This window comes from Periophthalmus magnuspinnatus, chromosome 5 (genome assembly GCF_009829125.3).
Source record: "Periophthalmus magnuspinnatus isolate fPerMag1 chromosome 5, fPerMag1.2.pri, whole genome shotgun sequence".
Taxonomy (NCBI): domain Eukaryota; kingdom Metazoa; phylum Chordata; class Actinopteri; order Gobiiformes; family Gobiidae; genus Periophthalmus; species Periophthalmus magnuspinnatus.
In genome coordinates this window covers 13,663,919-13,670,465 of record NC_047130.1, presented here as the reverse complement: position 1 = coordinate 13,670,465, position 6,547 = coordinate 13,663,919, and positions in this window count along the sequence as shown.

Sequence of the window (6,547 nt, the reverse complement as noted above, 5' to 3'; positions counted from 1 at the left end):
ACGGAGCAGATGGAGTAGGAGTAAGCAGGAAAATCTTTGATTAAAATAAAATGTTCTGGTTTATGATTAAACCAGTTTACAACACAGGCTTACGCCCTGACACGTGCCATCAGCCGTGGAAGTGACTACCTGTAGAGAATTAGCCAGTGAGTGCACGGTACATGTTCACTATCAGATTGAAGCTAGTGTGGAGAGGTAATGATGGGAGTTCAGTTGCATGATTTTGTAATGCATGAGTAGAAAATGCACTGCACTGTTGTTAGCACTAGCTGCTATGCTAATAGCAAATGTGGTCAATGCATGGGCCAGAGCCCTTATTAAGGCCAGGGTTAGCATCATAGATAAAGATCGAATGTCTATTGTTGGCATTACTTTCAAAATAGCATGTGTACTCTTTTCTTCACATTGCAAATGATTTTGTTTGATAGAAATACTGACATTTCATGGAAGTACATTTAAAGCCACAAAATGGTGGTTTGGATTGTTATTATAAATATTGTGTAATTATTATTTAAAATAATTTCTTCTTGAAGCAAAACTCTCCTCAGATTTATGCTGAGATACACATAAAATATCTGCCAAAGCACTAGCTCAGTGTATCTTGAACGGCTGGACTCCATTAAACAGGCCTATCTGAGCATCACCAGATCTGTGCTGGAGTCTGTCCTGTGTGGGGCGGACTCACTAAAGGGAGCAGACTCATTAATGGGAGCGGACTCACTAAAGGGGCGGGCTCACTAAAGGTCAGTCAGGGGAGTTGGAACAGATGCAGATACTGCAGGATCATTGGCTTAAACTAGATTAGATTTTGTATATTTATAATGCTAACTTTTATGGGAATGTTTTATCTTTTTCTGATGCTGTGACTGACCAAAAACCTAACTTTTGTTACATCCAGAGAAGCACAGATATCTCCTCTGTCACAAATGTGCTTCCCTCTGCACATTCCATAAATAACACAGCCCATATTTGAGCTAAAACAGGCTGTATCTGTATGCTCTATAAGTACGGCAGTATCCGTGGGACAGACCCTGTAGATCCGGGTTTGGCTGTGGGTGCTGGGCTGCCGTCTGTACTCCACGGGTGGGTGGGTGCTGGGCTGCCGTCTATACTCCACTGATGGGTGCCGCTGGTTCTCCATGGGTGCAGTGGTCAGTCTGTCCAAGCAGGGCCTCCAGGTCTCTTCTACAGCAGGGTTGTGAGGGCCTGGACACACTCAGCCATGTCCCAAGAGCCTCTGAGGAGCAGAGGAAGCACACAGCCACATTTACTGAAACAGCCAAACTCTTTGAAGGAACATTAAAGGTGCACTATGCCACATTCTTGCCACCTGCTTGTCTCTATGTGGATATATTATTGCTTTTACTAGAATGTTAGTATAGCATTAAGCGTATCTAGCTTCATAAAGATTAGCATGTGACACCTGCAGGTCAAGTTACAGGTCAGATCTGCGAAGAGGCTCATGTCCATGGACACATGCCCCAAAGAAAAGAGACGCGGTGCACCTTTAACAGTACTATTACATAGTACATATATATTACTCTATACATGTGTAACAGGGCTTTTTAATGCAAAACAAACCTTAAATGGTAATGAAGTTATTAGCACTCTACAAGTCAAATATAGCAGATCAAGAGAACACATTTTGAATTGGTATAAATTGCATTGTGCAGGACTGGGCTCATCTTGATTTTTCATCGCTGCAAATACAAACAATGCATGAATGCAGAACAACTTTCTTCAGCTAAACTTAGACAAGACTCAAGTCATAGTCTTTGGCCGACAGAAAATCTGCAGCTTTTTAAAAGAAACATTGCAAAAACCAAAGGTATACAGTACATTTGTCTCCAGTAGGTTAGACTACTGTAAAGTCCTCCTCACTGGCCTCTCCAAACGAGCCTTAACACAGCTGCAGTACATCCAGAATGCTGTTGCTCAGGACCTGACTAGAACCAGGAAGTACGAGCACATAAGTCCAGTGCTCAGGTCTCTGCACTGGCTCCTGTGGCTCAGAGAATAGACTTTAAAGCAGCTCTGCTTGTGAACTAGTCTCTTTCTGGCCTAGCACCAAAGTACATCTCCCACATGTTAGTGCCACATGAACCATCTCACACTCTGAGGACTTCAGGGACTGGCCTCCTGCTGGTGCCAAGTCAGGACTAAACCAGGACTTTGTTATTCTGATCTTTCTTATTCTGTAAAGCACTTTGAATTACCTTGTGTACAAAATGTGCTATACAAATAAACTTGCCTTGGCTACTTTGTCGCTTCACATTTTTGGATGCCTACTTTTTAAATGTACTTGATTCACTTAAAGCAGAGCTACTGTGCTTGTGTGTGCTCTATAGTTATACTGTCTGACACATGTGGATCATTATGTTGCACATTTTCAATCACAATAATCATCTAAAACAACTGTATAAAAGAAACAAGTCCACTGACTTCCTGCGGTGCCCAATGGGAGCTGACGTTGCCATAAACGTCATCACAACAAAGCGACGCATGCTGTTGGCGCCCCCTATGGATAGCTGCACATCACACTTTTTTTCAGTTGTAAGAAAATGACTACGCAATGCTGGAGAATCCTACAAGTATCACCAATTAAGAAAATAAAACTGGAGAAGGAAGCGTGTACGTCACAGCGGATGTATACTGGTGGAGGTGAAAATGGGAGTGGGTCGAGGCAATGACGTCTTGAATACAGGAGATTAAACATTACTCAAACATGACTCACTCCAAATACAACTTGAGAAGAAACAACAACACGGTTTAAAGCTCTGAAAAGTCACTTTTGTAGAATAGGTCTGATTTAAAGTAAAAGTAGTCCAGTGATGGAAGAGGTAGTCAATATTGTTATAAAGTACAGATATAGGGGCTAGGGATCGGAATATCAATATCAAAGTATCAATACTTTAAGGCTGTCATAATCTTACATTAGAGCCATTTCTGCACTGTTTCGAGTCTAAACACCCTCACGAGCAGCATAATGGACAGACCATCTGTGTCAGCTGTTCTGTCCTTTAAAGACTATTTGAAGCCCTTTTGTACACATATATTTATCAGTATCGGTATCGAATAAATGACCCTCAAAAGCACACAATTTTGGGTATTGATACGATACCAAAAATTGTGGTATTGTCATCCTTGACAGGGCCAAAACGTACTAAAATATCACTTTGAAAAGGCACTTTTTGAGTAATAATGTATTTTGCACAGAATTTACTATGAAAGAGTGAAATGTGATTTTTCTGTGTGAAGATGTGTGTGATTTTTGTCATCAGAAACAACTGAATCAAATTCTTAATATTGTTGGTACTTTTACTTTTGTTCTTTGTTACTTCCATCACTACAGTAGTCTTAAGTACATTTTGTAGACTTTTCTCACCTCTACTGAAGGCCAAAACTTAGCTCAGCAAAAGATTGAATTCCAATCTGGCACAGACGTGTTTGAGTTCAGAAATATACAAAATCCAGATGCTTTTCCTTTGTCCGGCCTGGTAGGTGCAGTAGTACTGAATCCAGTAGTCTTGAAGGGTCCGGTAGTCCCGGAGGGTGGGGGGGATTGCAATAGGCTGGTGTTAGGTGGTCTTGGAGAGTCCGGTCGTCCTGGAGGATTCGGTAGTCCTGGGGGGTGATCCAGTAATCTTGGAGGGTCCTAAAGGGTCCGGCAGGCTTAGAGGGTCCAGTAGTTCTCGGGGGGTGGTCCAGTAGTCCTGGAAGGTGTGGTAGTCCTAGAGGGTCTGGTAGTCCTGGAGGGTCCAGTATTCCTAGGGGGGTGGTCCGGTAGTCCTGGAGGCTTAGAAGGACTAGTAGTCCTGGAGGGTCCAGTAGTCCTGGAGGGTGTGGCAGTCCTGAAGGGTCCGGTAGTCCTAGAGGATCTGGTAGTCCTGGGGGGTTTGGTAGTCCTGAAGGGTCCAGTAGTCCTAGAGGATCCGGTAGTCCAGAGGGGTAGTTCTGGGGGGTTTGAAGTGACAAGTATCAGAATAGGTTTGTAGAGTTCTGTAAGATCCTGTAGAGGGCCATGGTCCCGTTGGCTTTAGTCCAGTTTAGTCCTGGTCCTGGTCCAGGTTTTGTCCGGCTGTAGTCCTGATTTGCCGGTCGGCTCTGGGGTAGTCTGACTCCAGAGCAGAGAGGAGGACAGTGAAAGCGTTGTCCTCTTGTTTATCACTGTACCAGCCAAACTCTGTCTCAGCAGACGCACACAAACACACACACGCACACACACACATGCACATCCATAGCATTGTGATGGGTTACATTTGCTCAGTTACAGTTACAGACTTGTAAAAGCTGGACAACTTGTACTTTAGTAGTTTCACCATACTTTTAAACGACTTGAGCAGCACATTTTTCATTACAACTTATACACAACATTTTCTTTGACTAGATCCTCATTCGATTCTAAAAACAATCCCATTGACAGGACAGAAATGAACCTTTCCTGAACATCTTTAGAATGATCTTGAGCTGTATCAGAACAAGTATAAGACACATAGATTAGTACACACCCATGGACCACTATGGAACTTACCTGGACACTGAGGGATTACGCAGATATAAGGCCACACGGGAATATAAAACACAGTACTAACTTTTAATGTTGAAGTATATTGCCAAAAGAGTGTTTTTATTATCATCGTGGTATCGGTATTGAGTTTTGAGTCTATTTTTTATTGTATCAAAATTAAGTTTGAAATTGTAGTCTTGTGATGATATTACTCTAATAATAATAATACTGTTGATGTGTGTACTTTGTGTTTTTTTAAGGTGCACTGTATAACTTTGTTGAAGGCTCTGTAGGCTATTCTTACTCTGTGTGGATCCACAGATCAGAACTGTAGTTTGGTCAACAAAGCGCTGGCATGTTCATAGATACAAGATGCTGAAAAGTTATACAGTGCACCTTTAACATGAATATTAATGCCACAGAGGCTCTTTCTTACATGCCCCCCTCCTTCTCTAGTGTAGTATATATGAGTCTTTGTGCCCACACATATAAAACAATGGAACTACACATATCCCACGGAGCCTTCACCCAGCACCGTTTACAAGTGAACCAAGGCTAAACCAGGTTCAGTTTCATGTTTATAACAGACATTTTGAGAACTTTTGGGCATTTAAAGTGCCTATGACAGGTTAGACTGCTCATTTCACCAAAACACAGTCACTCACAGTCACAGTCAATCATTATATTTAAGATTTTATTTTATTTAATTTTTTTTAATACCAGTTTGGCCATTTTTTAGGTTTTAAATTTTACTTATTGGTTGGAAACCATGCCATCACACTAGGAAATTCCATAACCATGTACATTAGGCCAAAAGTCCACATAGATCTCTATTTCCCCAAAAACAAAAAAAAAAACAAACAAAAAACACACCTTTATTTTGTGGAAATCATGTCAGAAATATCAGAAAAAGTGTTTCTCGTGTGTAAATTGTGCCAAACTTTTGTAGAGAGATTCTCCCAGTGTGATCCCTTCAATGTGGAACCACAGATTTGTAAATGGACATAACCTGCGAGCTACCGCGTTCCAAACTGGAAGTGAGCATCCCACCAACTAATGAAGAAATTAGAGAATCGTCAAAACCTGCCATATTCACTTTACAAGTCAATTGCTATGGCGACGGTGCAGATTTTTATCATCTTTGAAACTTTATCCTCTTTATTAATCTGTGAAATCCACAGACACCATGTCTACATCAGCACTGAGACTGGAGTCAACCAGAACTGAGCCAGAACTGAGCCAGAAATGAGCCAGAAATGAGCCATTCAACTTGTCCCCTGTCCCCAGCAGACACAGCCCGGGTGATTCTTCATGTGCAGATAGGGACCCATGTACCAGCCATAGACTCAGACCCAGGTCCACAGCGCGAGGAGCATCCATGGGAGCACCCTACGTCAGCATGACTTCACTATGGTTCGGTCATCTCCATTTCGTCAGCTCTGTGTGTCTGCACTCCTCACCCTCCTCTTCAGCCTCCCCCTCCTCCTCTTCACCCTCCCCCTGCTCCTTCTGACCCTCCCCCTGCTCCTTCTGACCCTCCCCTTGCTCCTTCTGACCCTCCTCCTCTTTAGTCTTTATTCACAAATGGAGCCAGTCTGACCCCTCCTCTTCTCTCTCATTCACTGCTCACTGCTCATTGTGTACCATTGAGATATAATAAAACTACAGAGATCATCACCATGGTAACCTAGCTGATGTCATCAACATTCTCTGGGGGTGTGATGCTAACTGTAGGCACTACTCTGTCTGAGGCTTTGTTAGACTTTAGACTTTATTTTAACAGTCTGATCATAAAGAACTGACTTAGCTGGAACCACAATAGATGAGCTGATTTGTGCTGTTAAACAAGTCCCGCTCAAATAACATTACAATCACAAGCTAGCTAGCATTAGCCAACAGTTTTTCAGTCACTCTCCCCTTTTTTGTTGAAAATCAAATTCCTAAACAGGACCATGAACCCTCTGTTTTATCACAGGCTCCTGAAAATGTGCTGTTTAGATCCTTTTTGTATTTGTACTGTCTTTTTAAAAACTTTTTTGC